Source organism: Diabrotica undecimpunctata, chromosome 7 (assembly GCF_040954645.1).
Source record: "Diabrotica undecimpunctata isolate CICGRU chromosome 7, icDiaUnde3, whole genome shotgun sequence".
In the NCBI taxonomy this organism is placed as follows: Eukaryota; Metazoa; Arthropoda; class Insecta; order Coleoptera; family Chrysomelidae; genus Diabrotica; species Diabrotica undecimpunctata.
In genome coordinates this window covers 139,146,340-139,165,391 of record NC_092809.1, presented here as the reverse complement: position 1 = coordinate 139,165,391, position 19,052 = coordinate 139,146,340, and the positions used below count along the sequence as shown (strand labels likewise).

The following is a 19,052-nucleotide window of genomic DNA, read 5'->3' as shown; positions in this document are numbered from 1 at the left end:
GTACGTTTGCTGAATATGCAGGGTTTTTATTGGACCCTTTTTTTTTATAACATATTACTTTTCTGCAAAAACGAAAACACTCAAGAGGCGCCAAATAACACAAATTTAAAGAAATTTTTTAATAATTATTACAAACGTCATTAGTTGGTTTTCAAACAATTTTTTTAGAGCCCTGTTTCAAATTTTCATAAATATTGTGTCAGAATTCAGGTGTTTAAGTACTTAAATTTATTATTTGCCTGTCTTATTCGTAATCCAGTCTCGATTTAAATCTAAATAGTTTATTAATTCCAGTTTATCGGTAATACAGTGCAAGGTCAACGTATTTAGACTGAACAAAGTATAATCCATAAAGATAATGTAACAAAATTAACGCCTATCAAAAAATGTTGTGTCCCAATTGTGTAACAAGAGAACCGGACTCAATTATTTAACGGCAATATTATCCTTCAGATATTCTCCAGTTATTTTCCATCTGCTTCATTATTTCCTTTATCTCCTAATCTGATGGTTCGTTTATTTTGGTGTTTTGCTATGGTCCTGTTTGTGTTTGTATGTCATTGGTATTTTCCTCTAGATATAGAAGTTTCTCAAAGTATTCTGCACATCGCTTTAGTTTTCTTGTTTCTTAAATTAACGTGCCTTCTTTACTTCTGTAGAAGCATGCGATTTTGGAACCCGTAGCTTTATTGAATTGACCTTTTGGTAGAAATTCTTAATGTTGTAACTTCATTTCCCAGTATTCTTGCTTCTTTTTTCTGCGGGTCAGTTTTGCTTTCTCATTTGCTGCTTTATAACTTTTTCTCATTCCTGTTGCATTCAGTATATTAATTTTTATTTTCGTATTTCAGCTTTTCTTCTTATTTTAGGTTTTAGATCGAGAAGATCATGTACCAATGCTATATTTATAATGAGGCAAGTGCAAGAGAAATCACTAGAATACAACAAACGGCATATCTATGTTTCGTCGACCTTAAGAAGACATATTTTGACATGGTCAAATTAAAGGACGTTATCCACTTATTGTACGCAAGAGAGATACCTTTAGGAATAATCAAAACGATCGAAAATATCTACCAAAACAACACAATAAAAGTAAAAGTAGAAGAAAAACTAAGTGAGCATATTGAAACTGGCAATGGGATAAGACAGCTAGATTCCCTGAGTTCTCTATTCATTATGGATCATTATGGATGAAATAATAAAAAAAGTAAGAAATAAGGACTAAAAAAGGATACTAAATGGAAGAAAAACAACTTAAAATAATCTGCTATGCAGACAACGCAATACTACTCTCTCAATGTGAAAATAACTTACAACGTATGCTGCATCAATTTAACATGTTAATTCTGGCACCGTCAGAAAATTTAATATGTTAAATTTGCCCAAAAAAGACAAAATGCATGGTTATAAGAGCAAATTTACTAAGATGTAAATTGGAGCTGAAAGGTCTGATAATAGAAGAAGTAATGGAGTTTAACTATCTGGGCATCACATTATCTAGCTACGGTAAGCTCGAACCTGATGATAGAATAGATAGAATATTGATGGTGAAACGCTATGGGACAGAGCTAGAAGTACCAATATACGACGTAGATGCAACGTGAAATACATTTGGGTAAGAAATAAAAGAGTAAAATGGAACGATCAAATAGAGTATGACAGCAAATAGAGTAGTAAAGACGGTTCCCCAATAGAAAGATGATTACTAGAAAGAGCACGAAAACGATGAAATGACTTACTGGAGTCACATTGAAAAACAGACAGAGACATGTCTACATAAAAAAAAAGAAGAAAAAGCTTTTCTTCTATGTACTAATTCCCTTTTGATTACTATATCAAACCAATCTTTACTGTTTAATTTAATTATTTTTTCTACTGCCTTTTCGGTCGCTTCCGTTATTATCTTTTCGATTTGTGATAATTCTTGGTTAGTATTTTTATTTGTAGTTGTGTCTTCTAATCTTTTTGTTATTTCTCGTTTTAACTGGTTTTTTACTTTTTTATATTTTAGCTTTTTAAATAATAACTTTTGGTATTATACTATTGTATTTAGTTTCTGCTTAGATTCTTTCGAAATTTCTTATTTTATAGTCGCTAGTACGATAAAATGATCTGTGTTGCTGTCTGCTCCTCGAAAACTTACAATATTTTTGATAATATTGGCGTTTTTCTTTTCAATTAAAACGTGGTCTATTTGATTGGCAGTGTTGCCATTCGGAGATTTCCATATTGTTTTAAAGAAATTTATTAGCAGAATGTCGTTTTCATTTGAAGTTTCGTGTTTACTTTTCCCTTCCCTGATATTTTTGTACATGTTTTCTTTTCCGATTTTTGCATTAAAGTCGCCTATTACTACTTTTAGATCGTACTTCAGTAGAACGTTTAAAAAGCTTTAACTTCGTTAAAAACGTCGTCGTTTAAAAACTTTATCTTCGCTCAGCGCATGTACTTTGACTACAGATATTTTAAGATACTTTTCTCTCAGACTTTAACAGTAGATAATAGTAGCAGGTAATATTTATATCAGATATGATCTATATAAGAGCTGAGAGACTCTGGAATTATTGCTGGAATTTTGTTGTTATTTTTTATAGGCATTTGTAACTAAATGTCCATTACCTTTTCCATAAATTATCATAGTCCATATAAGCCCATCGAAGATTTTTAATGGGTCATTTGACCCAGAATGAAGCACATATAAAACATTACTACAATATGTTATGTGATGAAAACTTTAGGAACAATGCCGTTAATTCTTATCGGTATAATATGTGAGTCACAGGCAAGAAAAAATTTTCAAGTGGGTAAGTTTATTTGGACAAACGTTTTTGTACAGCATTAACAAACTTAGGTAATACAAAACTAATGATTTGCGATCTAATGTCATACGAAAATATTGGTACCAGGAGCAGGGGTAGAGTTTATTTTCGGTAAAATTTTTCCCCTTTTTGGTAATTTGACACAGTACAGAATTCGTACACAAAAATTTCGAATCGCTATCCCGACATCCGACTTCCCTATTATTCAACCTGTCGAGTCGGAACGTGATAACTATTTTTGTCGGTCAACAAGATTACACACACCAACCATTGGGCCCAAAGTTGTCGCGTTTACGCACCCACGACAATTGTTTATCGACTCGTGCCGTGCGAATATTGTTTGAATATTTTTACGAGAAAATGACATTACTCAATTTAAAACCGTTTATTGTAGAAACGTTCATCGTAAAGATAATAAAAGAAGTCGAGTAAAGACTTGCGCTTAATAAAAAATGTTTATATCTCAATTTCCACCACAGGAAAGTTTTAAATTGGTATCCTTCTTTGCTACAACTGGTCCAGTTAGCACGACTAGTTCATTGAAGCTGGTTATGCTCATCATCTAAAAGGTGACAAACTTTTTTAAGTTAACAAGTAATTTAGAATGCATTGTGTAGAATTTTCCACTATATAATCCACTACTAAGAATTGGATGTACCCACTACCCTCGGAAGCTCTTCTTAATTTTTCTCTTTCGTTGTACGGTAACAATAATATCATTTCTGGACAATATTTGTATTGTGAGACCACTCACTTTAACAGTGAAATACGAACCTTAATACTAAATCGTTCGAGAACAGTCGGCCAGTTGTTGCTAGTCTGTGCCCTCTTCACTAACCCGACTGTTTAGTTGACTCGGTGTGTGCACTAAAATCCCATTCCGACTTAACTATCTGCCGATAAAAAAGCTGCAGTCTGCGAACGCCCTTAGCTTCCGCTAAGTGGGGAATCCATATTTCGGCGTAGTTGCAAGGACATAATTTTGTTTCTCTTTTTTCCAAGTAACGTTTCGATCACAAACTCTTTACATAATGATTTAATTATCGCATCTTCAATCTTATATTTTATTATAAACCTATGTAATAGATCTTTGTCAATTTCATCTATTTCTAGTTATGATATCCATTTTTTATACAGCAGGAGAATTGAGTATATTATTTATTGAACTATTATTTCTACTTACAATTTACGGCTTCCCTTAATTATCTAAATATATAATCAAGGCAATAAATAAAACCAAAATACATTAAAACTACTTACAGCTTATACCATAAAACTCAAAACATATCACATAAACCAAATAAAAAATCCACAGCAGAAAAAATATCGTCAATTCATTTCTATAATTAACTAAGAAAAATCACCCCTTATTAATACTTAAATCGAGTCTTATTCTTTAAATGGACAAAAAGAAATTAATAAGTTATTTAAAAAAAAAGTCCTTGGTTACAAACAATAATAATGAGTTAGTTTTTTAACCGTAAGTCACAAAAATATTCATTGTGTCGTGTTCCAAATATTCCTTACCACCCTTATTCCGCATTCCGCACTTCATTGTATCCACACCGGAAAATCAAAAGCATTTTAACGGCAGTATTTTCGAGAATGGTACGTCAATATCAATGTACCAATGGGAGGAAAATGAATTTTTCCTACTGATTGATGACAATTTAATGCAGGCAGAAACGTCGGGTCGGCCTGCCGGAGTGAGAAAAGAAACTCGAGCGATGTTTCCATCCGAAAGTTCTTCAAGTTGTATCTCGCTATAATTGAGTCGTCACACAAAGAGGAGAAATACGAGGGATGCCGTTCCGCGCCGAAATTTTCTGAAAGGAATGTAGGTCTGTAGCTCTAGCTACAGGTTTTTGACGGGTCTGAGATGTGGGTTTATGAATAAATGATTCGTAGTTTACATCAAATTATTTATTGCCCTATATTTCAATTCAAAAATGTGAATGTCTTTTTTATTATTATATTTCATATTGTGTTTTTTATGCAAACCATTCTTCTATTTCTCTTCATTTTATTTTATACATATCAAGAAGTTTAGCAAAATAGCAATTTTACAGACAATACCTAGATTAAATTCCATAGTGTTGGTTTGAAACGATTTGCTTGAGGAATTTTAGTTTTTTTAATAACTGTCTTTTTCGGAAATCACAACTTATTTACAATCTAAAGATCTAATCCAATGTTAACGATAGATCCTACCGTAAATCGATAATCTTAACGAAAATAAGTTCTTGTGTGACAATTGTAACTAACTAACATTGCTTATTACTGTCACATTGCTTTGAGCATCTCAATTAACCCATCTTCCAGAAGGAAAACGACCTTTGTTTACGCGTAATCCCACGGAAAGTAACTGAGCACAGTTACCTACTATTGTTACATATTACTCTAGATGTAACAATAGTACGTAATTGTCTGCAGTTAATATCCGTGGGATTAATTACTCCAGTATTGCAATATTTTCTTTTACCCAATACTACCTCACAACCTCAAATTGTCAACCATTTAACCAAGACAATAGCCAGATTTTTAAAATTATCTATAGAAGCTACTCTATCAAGAGGCATCACCCTCCAGGAAAGATTATTTGTACTTGCTACAATTTTCAAAATATGCAAGTTAAATGCTTTGCCTAACCTTAATAATAAATTTTTAGTTTTCTGTACTCAGAGGGATGTAGTTGTATCGATTTTAACTGATATTCTATTGAATACTTCGCAACATCATTCAGTTTATACTATATTTTATTCTTTCATGCCGCTAATTTAAATTTGTTTCTTTAATATGATGTCTTCTATCATGATATTTAAAAAAAATGTAATTATTTAATTTTAAATGAATATTTAGCCTTAATTCCTAGGAACAAGGTATTAGATGAATCAGATATTAATTGCTGCATAGAAAATTTTTATCATGTTTTATATGATGCCATCAATATGTTTGTTTCTATCAAACGGTTTAAATGATTGAATTTTCCAGTTTGGTTTTCGTGAGAATAAATGGAGCTTGTCATAAAAAAAAATATCTTACAAGAATTTTAAAGCATCACACAACTCATGTGAGTTATAAAAACTATTTAGAGAATATTCAAGCCAATCTTTCAAGCAATCCCTGCTCTTTTTGACGGCATGACGTGGGCCTTGTGCTAATTCTAATGTATTGTCTAATAAAGGTGGGGATGTAGTAACTCAGAGTGGCGAGAAAATAATGAATCTATTTGCCAATTATTTTTGAGGTACATAGAATGATAGTGAGTATAATTTACCTAATTTTGAATTGGACTATAGTGTGAATTTCCAGATTCTGAAATTTAGTATGATATTATCGAGAGGATTATAAGTGTAGAAAATAGTTTGGAAAAATAGTTTTCTTACAACGATCCATAAATCTGGCAATCGTGAGTGTATTATTAATTATAGGGGTATAACTATTTAATCAACAATCCCGAAACTGGTTCTGATAAATTCCACTCAATTCCAATCAAAATACTGTCAGAAATGTTCGCACCAACCCACGCACCAATCCCCACCTTATATATATATATATATATATATATATATATATATATATATATAATTATTTTCAGGATAAGGATAAAGCATTTCCTTGTCCTAAATCTTCTCTAACATGACTTGTATCTGTTTTACTGTATCTGTAAGTGTTTGTTTTACTATCGCAATAAACCGTGTTTGAACTGAAGTTGCTACCTAAGGTCTATATAGAGACTATGTCTCCGGGTCAGTGGGAGTTTAACGTTACTATCTATAAAGTGAATATTTTAGAACTTTAACATTCTATAACAGGATGGGTATAGAGCTTAGCAATGAATGTATATATACACTCCAGTTTGCTGATGACCAGGTAGTGCTAGCGACCGACAGGGAAGAAATGCAGTACATGCTAAGAAAACTGGTAGAAGAATATAACGACTGGGGAATGAATGTCAATACAACAAAAACCAAATATCTTTGTATTGGAAACGAGTCAGATAACATAGACCTCGAAAACGGATAACATATTTCCTGCTGTCAGAGCTATGACTACTTGGGTGTTGCCTTTGACAATACAGGAACTGATACACGGGAAATAGAAAAACGAATCACTCAAGCAAAGAAAGTCTTAGGATGTCTCAATGGTATACTGTGGAGTAAAGAGATAACGAAAGGAAGGAAATTTAATATATATGAGACCAAGATTAAAACTACTCTTCTTTATGGCGCTGAAACATGGAGAATTAGTGAAAAGAACAAAAAGCGAATAGAAGCAGTAGAGATGGATACAATGAGAAGATCTTTAGGTATTTCAAGACGAGACCGAATCAGAAATGATGTAATAAAACAACGTATGGGAATAGAAGGAAATATAACTCAAGATATAGAGAAGAAACAATTAAGGTGGTATGGGCATGTTCAACGGATGCCAGCATCAAGACTCCCCAAAAAAGTAATAGAATGGCAACCGATAGGTCGACGGAAAAGAGGAAGACCCAGATTAGAATGGCAACACGGCGTAAACAAGTCCATGAGCGAAAGAAATTTAACAACAAACGACTGCGAAGATAGGAAGAGATGGTGTTTAGGTATCGGACAACGTCGAAAGACGTTCTAAACCGATGTGTATATATACATTCTATAAAATTATCAGCAACAATGTAACAAAATTAATTTAATATCATTTAAAGGGTTTTCACCCATATATTTAGTAGCTTGAAACATATATACCAAGTAGCAGCACTGTAGATGAAATATTCATTCCGAAGATGTTTTGTGTTGTAACTTGAAAGAGCTCTTTAAAATAATCATACATTTTAAGAATTTTTTTAATTAAAATTTATTTACAGCTTGTAGCCTAAGACTGTATTGTGAATAGTGCATAAATATTACACTTAAATAAAAAATATTAAAAATATAAAAAAATATTAAATTTTTGTAATTGAAAATCGAATTAAGGGAAAATCGAATTAAGGATATTCAAAAACGATATATTACATAAATGACGATAGCATGCATCTCCAAAGTTTAGTCGCTTTGTGGCAGTTTTATATTTACGTAGACGAAATTATTTATATCGATCCCACTTCGACCGATTTCTACTTTCCGTTGTATAAAAAATCGCATCCTTGAATTCCTAATTTTCTATTTATAAAGTTTTAATACATTAAAAAAAACAGATGGTATATCAGCAGACGTCAGTGGCCAGAAGGTCAAAAGAAATACCCAAAGTTAGATAATGGAACAATATTAAAAAACTCTAAAGAATACCAAGTGGAATATGACAATAAAGATCCTGACTCCAGCTAAATATATATCAGGTATCATGTATCAGAATTTCGAATCTAGATATTCATTTATTTGAGTCTACTGTGAACCCGACTCTAAATTAATAGTTTAACTATTATTAAAAAGCATTTAAAACCTAAAACTTTTGGTACGACCTCGGTAGTAATCGTGATTCATAGAAGATTGATTCGTCACAAAGGAAAAGCGAATACAGAAATATTTAGGGAACAATTGTAATATAACTCATAGATACATTTAATACTCGGGAATGACAATGTACTCGGGATAATGGGGGTTTATGACGATTCATCAAATTTATTCGGGAGAAATGATTAATTGTGGCATGAGATCTCGTTGTAATTTTCGACAAATTTCATTTAACATTAAGTTTTTGTTAAAAATAGAAATAATTATAATTAATATTAATATAATAATAAGCAAAAAAAATAAATAGCTTTCTTTTTTATCAGGATTTCGGATATACATAAAACAAATTAACAAATCCTTTTTTTTACCGAATACTTCGCTAGTGCTTTATGAGCTTTATTAGGACTGTAGTGCAGCAATTAGATAATAAACTTAAGACAGTTAACGTTATTTACAAAGGTGGAATTGCTCAATTGACCCAGCTATCACCAGGAAAGTCTATATAACCGGGCATATAAATACCAAGTCAACCCGTCAATTTGAAAATATAAGCAATAAATAACTTTGATTCTGACAATAACACCCTAATTTTAAATAATTATTTTTGAAATCGATTTCCGGAGTGGAAATCGAAACGTCCAACAATAATATAAAATGTAATTTTTATTAAAATCAGTGGCTTAATCCTATATAAACATTATTAGTAAAGTTTGCAATGAATTTAGTATACTCTTTATATTCTTCGAAAGAACATTTGCATGTATGGTCCTCCCATAAAATATTTTTGTTGTAAATCAACAAAAACTCTTTGGGTTGCCTTTATAAGCAAACCAGTCAAGAAGTTCCTTCAGATGTTTTTTTACTAAGTTAATCAGTATATACAGGATTATATTCTTCTTAATTAGTGTATTCTGTTGATTTCCGGCTTTTATATTATAGGATATTTGGAAGAATAATTATTAAGGAATCTTTGATAGATAATTTTAAGGCAAACAATTGTTTAAAATAATCTTCTGCATAAGCTTGATATATAGCAAAATGTACGATAACATTTTACCAAATTAATCCGGTTCCCATAATTAAAAGTTGGCAATGCCCGCCCCCAATAAAATACGATCGGCAACATTTGTGTAAATATCGTCGAAGACTTAACAGCGAACTGCCATAGCCAAAAACGAACAGATTTATTGACTGCATTCCGTTGGTTATTGGAATTTAATATTATTAGAGAGATGCAATTAGTTGTTGACGCTGTCTGAAAAACTCTCAGGCGCTGGTTGCGAATTTTATTTATCGTCCATTTATTATGTCTTTTAGAAGATGTATTATAAGCTCTGTATGGGATTTTAAAAGATTTTCAAATACTGGTTTCCAAAACTAATACTTCTATCATTCGCTTAATCTGCTCACAGGTAAATTATTATTTGATTTTGTTTTTATCAATAATATTTTAACCTTACTGTTAGTTTCTACCACTTATCCAAATCTTTACCATGTTTTTTTGCTCTTAAAAGAAGACGACTGCAATTTGCTAAAGGTGTGGAATCTAGTAGTATGGATATGGAGAATATTACGGATAAGATGGGTAAGCCAAACGAGCAAGGGACTAATTGTACATCAAAGCAAATTACTAAAACACTTGACATGTAAAAATCCTTCAGAAGAAGACGTAATAACTTATAATGACTGGTAAAAAGAAGTTTAATTTTACCAACTCGTAATCCACATCAAGATTGCCGGAACAACAAGTTCAGATCGAAGGTAAATATCCTAGCCTTGAAATTCCTTAGAGTTTTATCACAAGAACCACCAGATCTAAAAGACAACCCCTGATAAAATATGTAAAAACTATTAATACTTATACACCTTTATCAAACATATGGAAAAAAAAAAGAATATAACAGGCTCCAGTTCATATCAAGGAATAAATTAATTATAAATAGACAACAAATCGTCAATACCAACTCATGCAGAACTCGTAGAAAAAATAGCGAAAACATAGTTAATATCCACAAATTCTAAATACGATAAAGATTTCTTAACATCAAATAACAAAAAGAAAGTATATTTAAAGGACACATCCCCTGTCGCCGATCATATCACAGCTTCTTTTATGAAATACATACATGATAAAGCTGTAAAAATAGTATTAAGAATACAATAATATAATCGTAGATGGACTAAACATGAGTTTCCCAAATTATGGAAAACAGCTATAACTACTCCCATCTGAAAAACTAACAAGCCACCAAACAATGCAATTCTTATCGTCCTGTGTCTCTAACTTGTGTAATGTATAGCCTTTAAAAAAAAATTAGAAACAGACGTATATTGTGTTGACTAAAAGAAAATAACCAAGGAATTAATAAACAATAATTAAAATTTCGTCTAAATAAATAAAGTTTCGTCCCTTAAAATCGACCACCGACAATTTAGTAGATATAGAAACACATTAACGCCTTCTGCAACAACCAAAAATATATTGCAATTTGTTTTGATTTGCACAAGGCATTTGATGAGGCGTGACATCACAAGAAAATATCAGCAATGCATTTATGGTACTATCAAGGAAATATACCTGATTTTATTAAAAAATTTTCCCTAAATAGGAATTTCAACGTAAAAGTACCTCAAGGCTTGGCAATTAGCCCGACGTTTTTCTTTATAGCTATATAATCAAATTAATAAATAAACGGAGTTATGCAATATTGTATGCAGATGACCTTATAATATTCTTGAAGGAGACATTTTACATAGCATGGTCTAAAACGTGTGATTTTCACTTTGGTTCATCTAAAATTCGTTGCATGATGTTCTCAAAGTGCCCAAAGCAGATAAAGGAAATATCTACTTTAAAACTTGGGGGTCAGACACTTGACCCCCAATATGTAAAAACATTTAAATATATAGGTTTAATATTTGATCAAGCTCCAACCTGAAAGGACCACATCAAATATATTTCACTAACATTTCAAAAAAGATTAAATCTTTTAAAATGTCTTTCTGGTACGAACTGGGCAACGGACGGTAGAACTCTGCTTAAATTATATGAAAATCAGATGGTTTGGAATGCGTACTAGTCTGCTTTAACAATACTAAAATTCTTAACACCATTAAATATAACGTTCTTAGAATAATATGCGGTGTATTTCGAACAACTATTATTAGTTTTCAGGCCAAACTCTGTAAGCTACCATTAGATTTAAAAGAACAGGAATTAAAACTCTCATATGCAGCGAAGCAGTACTCTTTATAGTGCCACCAGCCCATTCGATTTTCGAATATTTGGCGCAGAAAAACCCAAATTCCCTTTTATGAAAGATACAGACGAATCATAAATGAAATAAAGCCTGAAGTCCCGGAATCTATTCTTTGCAAGATGCCAACTCCCCCTCGTTGGCTAATATCTTCTCTTCATATAAATATGAATTACATCTTGAAATCCCCGAAATCTATTCTAGCAAGATGCCATCTCCTCCTCCTTTGCTAATATCTTCTCCTTATATAAATTTGGATCTATCGTCAGAAAATAAAAAAGAAACCAATCATCATTTAATTAATTCTAAATATCAAACCTCAATTTCTCAATTTTCCTTCTTTAAACAGGTATTCATCGATGGAATAGCAGGACATTGCGTAGGTTCTGGCTTTGTAACAAAGGATGAAATGAAGAAATATAAACTAGCGAAGACAATAATACTATCTTAACAGAAGAACTCTTTGCAATATACAAAGTCGTATGTTACGTTAAAAAGTTCTGAAATTAACTTTATAATAATTACAGATTTAATAAATTCTCTAGAAATCATCCCGAAAATCTATTCTTCCCATCCTGTGACATAACTCATTACAAAAGAATTGTACAATCTAAATCACAGAAACATTGCATTCTGTGGGTGCCATCTCATACTGAAATCACGAGAAATGATCTGGCAGATAAATGTGCACGGGAAGGGACTAATGGGATCCATCCCAAAATTCCAGCGACAGATGTGTGCGTGTGTGTTATTATTTTATTCTTATTCATTTTTTAATATTTTTTTTATTAATTTTTTTTTATTTTTTTATTTTTTTTTTAATTTTTTTTATTCATTTATTTTTTTAATTATTTTTTTTAATATCAATTGTCATATTTTTTAGATGGTTATAAACAATTTTATAATTAGATCTTAAATATTATTTCCACAGCAAAATAATTGACATATAGAATAGCAGATTGAGATAAAACCAACATTTCAACCATGGCCTGATAGTTCCACCAATCGTCTTTTTAGGTAATCATCATGCGACTGCGACTGCGGCTTGGTTATAGTCGCCTTACGCATGGACAACTGATGACACGACATCCCCAACCGGAGTGTTATGCTTGTGAGACCCCGCTTACAATAAAACACCTTCTAGTGGAGTGTCCGTTACACACCATTTTGAACTATTTATACAAAATTTGATTGTACTATTCTATGAATATTAATATTGTTTTTTTCTTTTTTTTTTTAGTAAAAGCCATATGGACTGATGCGCGTGACTAAAAAAATGTCCGATAACCTATCAAAAATATAATTATTATTTATTCATACAATTTCCAACGTTCAATAGTTGTATAACAAGAACATTCTTCTCTCCTATCCTACGTCTCTATTTCTTAGTTCTATTAAATACCTTGTGAGATAACTATTACCGTTCAGTTTAACGCTTTCCCCTAGTTTTTGTATAGTATCATTTAGTTCAATTGCTTTATTTTTTCTTATTTTGTATTATTAGATTATTGATAAAATTAAACGTTTGATTAATTTCCATTAAATAAAACTATTACTCCTGGTTCCATCAAGCCATCAAAAAATGTCTGCTTTACGTTTTGGATATTTTATATATCTATGTATATAATATATATCACTTTATTCGGACGTCGTTACTTTACAGTAAGAAAATAAAATGTTTTTCAAAACAACGACTTGTCTTAAGAACTTGATTAAACTGCTCTTAAACGTAACACCAAAACGAACTATATAAAGACACTTCGCCGTTAGACGTAAAATGCGAAGAGACAGTTCCAGTCGTAAGGCAGTTTTTCAACATCAAAAAACGAAATACATTCATAAATTATTTTCAACAAATGTTTCACACTGAATCAGTGACAGTTTACATTTTAGTTCTGCCTTGTGGAGCAGCTGTTTTATGGAAATTGTAAAATAAAACGTCAGTCCTGAGGGGACTGTATTAGAGAAATTTTGTATTATACAATTACCTTTGCAATCTTTGTGAAATCAGTGAATAATAAATTTATATCTTATTTTTTAAAAACGAAATAATTATTATAATGGGTAATATTCCAGTCACTCGGGCTATTAATTTTGTCGGAGAAAACTGATTAACTTATAATTTGGTGAGTTGATGCAAAAGTACTCGAATAACAAAAGGTATATAACGCCGATGTGTGCTTTTAAACCAGGGGTAGTTACCTCCCTTTCTGGGGTAAAAATTCTTTTTCTCAAAATAATCATAGGAGTCGATAGAGGATTAAATTATAAGCAACTTTTGTTTTATAGAGTTTTTTCAGAAAGTTAACACTTTTTGAGCTATTTATGATTGAAAACAGAGAATTTTCATTGAAAAAAAGTCACGTTTTATAACGGTTTTTCATGAATAACTCAAAAAATATGCATTAATTACACATTAATGGAAAAAGTATGTAAACAAAAATTTTTTATCAAGGAAGAATAAGATTCATTTTTTATAAGGTATTCTAGATACATTAAAAAGTGAGATATGGTCGGCGAAAGAAGACATTTTGTATACAACGTTAGATTGTTAGAAAATTAAATTAAAATTTTAAGAAAAGGGTTGATTTTTAAGAAGTAATCATATTAAAGGTTTTTTTTAGTCAATGAGAGGACCTGTAAAATAAGCAATACAAAAAGTCATTTATATGTAAACTGATACAGCTGGTAAAAGATGGACTGACTTTTTATGGCACTTGCCAGTAGCCGTTTCTTAAATCTAGGGTCGAAAACCAATTAACACCTGACAAAATGTTTAGTGTATCATCTATTCGTAGCAATGGATAACTGCCTTTTTGTGTGAACTGATTTAATTTTCTGTATTATAGACAAAATCAAGTAGATCCGTCTTTCTTAGTTACTAAGGCTCCTAGTTACTAAGTGGTGAACAATAGTAAATTTACTAATGTTTGTATTTTGAGAACGATTTCCGAAGTGGAAATTGAAACGTCAATAAACGTACTTTAACCTCTAGTTGTGGCTTATTCCCATTTAAATAGTAATTAATCATTTAAAGATCGATTTATTAAAGACCTATCCATTCTAGTATATTAAGTAGGACTATGTAACGGGCTTCTGGATGTCGATCTAGGGAACTTTTGATATATCCTTTGCTTCTTCTTTTTTTGCTTAGGATCGGCTTCTGCAATTGATTTGCAAATGTCTCATTCTTTCAAAATTAAAACATTTCTTTAGTCTCTGTAGTCCATCTACGAACGCTTGTATACCAATTTGATTCAGAAAATCTTTAGGTGTCTGAGAGTAGGCCAAACGCAAAAATCTGTTAATATCGGCTTTAAATTCTTGCAGGCTTTCGTTATTCTTTTGATATAGAACTTTCAGGTGACTTTAAAAAACCTTTAGATGCTGCTGACCATATCTTGTCTCTAAATCTTTAACGAGAGAGGTATAACTGGGTGCATCCTGGGGAAGAAATTGCAAGACGATTGCTCCCTGTCCTCGAAGCGACACTACTAAGGAAGCCTATCATTTTTTTCTCAGTCCAGACATTTGCTCTAGCTGCAGTTTCGAATTGTAAACGATAAGTTTTCCATACTGTTTGAGAATTGAAGGTGGGTGGTTTTAAAATTTTACTTGTTCTAACTGTGCAAGGTTCAACTATAAGTTTATATAATGTTTATTTCGATTCGATATTAGTTAATAAAACAATATAAGATAAAGCCACTTAGATAAATTATAAGAGTAATTTTAGTTCGGCTAATAGATTAAGTCCACAGTCAAAAGAAACCAACAGCACACAAAGCCACTTAGGTATTAATTTTTCTTTCTGATTTAACTATTTGTTTTCAAATTAAATTTTAAAACGTTTTGTTATTAGAAATTTAAATCGCCCGCCAAAATTTTTTTAAGATATACCATGATATAGACAATAAAATAACCTACAAATGAAGAAAAGAATAAGTTTCTACCATCATTACAATCGAAAATATCATCAAAAAATGAAAAAAAAAAATGTTTTAATGTTTTTTGAGGTTATGTTTGGGTCCGATGTGTTATCCGACCAAAATTTCTTTTGGTCGGATACTTCTTAATGTAGAACAACATGGTATTTTGACGTTTAAAATATCGCTGGGGTTATTTTTCAGCATCTTAACCGCCTAGACCCTTTAGTAGATCTTAGATTAACAATAAACAATTGCTTAATTTTCTTTTATCTTACTGCTGTCACCAATGTTACACTTTAAAATAGTTTTATTCGGAACAACAACAACAACATTACAATGCTTGTTTACAATAACTCAAAGACAAATATAAACTTCAAAATCTCAATTACAATTGTTGTAAACTGTCAATAACATATGTTTATATATATTTTCTGACATTTCACACTTCACTATTCACTAGATATTTCAGGATTTTTTAATGATTCTCGAAAATTTTTGACTTTTTCATTACTTCTTCTTTTCCATTAAGATACTTTTTCTATATTAAGTAAATTTACGGAATTGTCGTAACAATACTAATACTGGTAAAACGAAGTATTAGAAAGTGACAAACGGTATGCAAGTAGCATAATCTGAAGATCTAACGATTGGAACATATACTTTCGAATAAGTAAAAGAGTATAAATACCTAGGTTCAAAAATTAATCAGAATAATGCAGTATATCAGAATAAATTTGGCAAATGAAGAATATTTTGGATTAAAGAAACTTTTAACAAAAAGCATATTCACAAAAATGCTAAAAATATTGACATACAGAACTCCTATCAAGCCCGCCCTTGCCTACACATCAGACACATTGAGATGACAACAAGTGATGAAGAACGTTTTGGGCTTTACCATAGTTATACTGAACTATATAAAAATTAAATATGGAGTTGCCGAAACACATTTATAACCAAAGAACCGATAGAGTAAGAAGAAGATACAGTCCAGGGCACCATTTAAGGAGGAGATGGAAGAAGACTTAACCCATTATGTACCAATGTCCTATTATTGGGACACGTTTTCAATTTTTTTTTTATTTTAATAACCAGCTTTTTATTAAAAATAGGCTTTAAAATAATGATCTTAGAGACAAAAATGCCTCTGAACCTCTAAAAATCATACAAATAAGCTGAATTTTGCTGAGAATGTCAATTTTGGGACACCAAAAAACATGCAAAAAAGTTTACCACTTTTACCCCCCGGCTTTCCCCTAAAACGCCACCTCGTACAGGTGGAACACACGGAAAAAATCAATTTACCCAGAATCTGTATCCTGTAGAAAAAAATGTTTCAAATAAAAAATGTAGCTGAGATAATTTTGAACAAAAATATATATTTTAGTAGCACTTTTTGCGTAACCGTTTTTAATCAATTTTAAATAAAATTTGTATTAGCTTGACGGTAAAAATTCGATATCTTTTAACAAGAGAATCCTATCGATAAAAATCAAAATTGTGATATTTTAAATGTTTTAAATGTGAAGAGCGCTGCTTTCGTATGCAATTTTTACATTTTGCAGCAAATCAAGTCAGTTTTTATAAAGGTGTTAAATAAATAAACCTTGCGCGATTTTTACCATTTTTGAAGTTATACTTCTATACGCGCGCTCCACGTTGGAAATTTGTATGGGAGTGAATCTGTGAAACCATTACATATGTAAGATAATGAGTAAGAGAAAGACAGAAGATATATTTTCTCTCTCTTCCTCTCTCGAATATAAAAATGTTCCTTTTGTATATATAATTTAATATTATATATATTATATAAAGATATATATACCTATAATATTATACATATAATAAAATATTTATTAATATTAATATTTATGTAATATGTTTTGTATTATTTATTAAATGTTCATAATTATATTAGTCTTTTGTATTTCAAAATAATAATCTCAATAAATCACTGTATGATCCAGAACTGTCAATTTTGAAATATGTTTGTGTCATGTCCTCGGTAGTATAGTAGTCGGTATCCCCGCCTATCACGCGGGAGACCGGGGTTCGATTCCCAGTCGGGGAGGACTTTTTTATTAATATTATTACATTATTGTTATTTTTAAATACTTATGGATATTGAATTTTAATTAGTATTGTATTATTATATGGAATTATGTTGCACTGTATTGTAGTGTATTTTTTTATGTATATTATTGTCATTTTTAAATACTTATGAATATTGCAGTTTAATTTGTATTGTATTATTATATTAATATATTATATTAATAACAAAATAAACAATGAATTTTACTGCAGAGTATGTGTAAAAAAATTTTTGCATTCAACTCCTTTCATACATATATGAAAATAAAAATTTTTTTCATTTTTTTTACATTTTCAAAATATTGATTCAATCCTTCATTGTTAGTAAGTTGTTATTAATTCTGTTTCTCTTTCTGGTATGTCTTACCTATAGAATTACATATGTAATGATTATGCAGATTGACTTCCAAACAAATTTGTAACGGCGAATGCGTGTATAGGAGTGTAACTTCCACCGGTAGTCACACTGGACTGCCACACCCGTTTTTTATGATTGTCATGAGATTTATCACTCTCATAGCTTCAGCTATGTACTTTCGAAATGTAGTTTCATATGTGGAAGTATTTCCTGTGGTGTGCGATCGTTTGTGCTTTAAAAGTTTTTAGCCATATTTTAAATATCTCATATTTAGTTTGAATATATATATATATATATATATATATATATATATATATATATATATATATATATATATATATATATATATATATATATATATATATATTATCAACAATATGTATATATATATATATATATACAGTAATAATAAATCTACATGAAATATTAAATTATTTATAGCAGAATTGCTTAGCAAATAAACGTTAAGTTTTCTTAATTGCTGTTTAGGTACAACAACAAAACTTTAACATTGTAACAACAAAAATAATTTAAACCATTTATACATTGTCACAAAAGAATAGCATTTGCTGCGAACAATGGTCTTTTAGTTTTAGAATAGCTGATTGTCGCGTAAATTGAAAATCAACTCAAAGACAGTAGAAGACAAATGCATTTAAAATAGAAACTCGCAAGTCACAAATTCAATACTGCAATTAATCTTTCAGTATACATAAAAGCGGTTCAAAGCTTGTTATAAATTAACTTTAAAACCTTTCTGACTCGGTTCATTAATTGCACTTTTTATTCATTGCTCGAGATCGGTTCGGCATTCTACCGGATATCCTTTGTTTATTTTTGCTGTAAATCTGCCAATTCGATGGTGAAAGTTCAAAGATGCGACTCTTCTTTATTTGCTTTGCAAACACGAAAGGCAACTTCAGTTGTAAGATGTCAAAATGTATTTATGTAAATTCAAAATAAACACTTTAATTTAAAATTTACACGACTTAGACTGTAAACTGTCATATTTAATGAGATTCTTCGAGTTGTTTAAATAGTAAAAACAATTAATCAATCTGATATACAAAGAATGTTGCTAGCGCAGCAAGAATAAAAAAATAAGGATGTAGTCTAATCGTGGTATGCTCATCATTGCTCAACTCAACTGGTTATCAACA

The 19,052-nt window shown here is 30.7% G+C and overlaps 1 long non-coding RNA gene across 1 annotated transcript in view; it reads right to left on the bottom strand.

Moving 5' to 3' along the window:
* LOC140446996 (uncharacterized) overlaps window positions 1–19,052 on the bottom strand; it is a 542,844-nt gene that overhangs the window by 441,460 nt on the left and 82,332 nt on the right. The window lies entirely within an intron of this gene.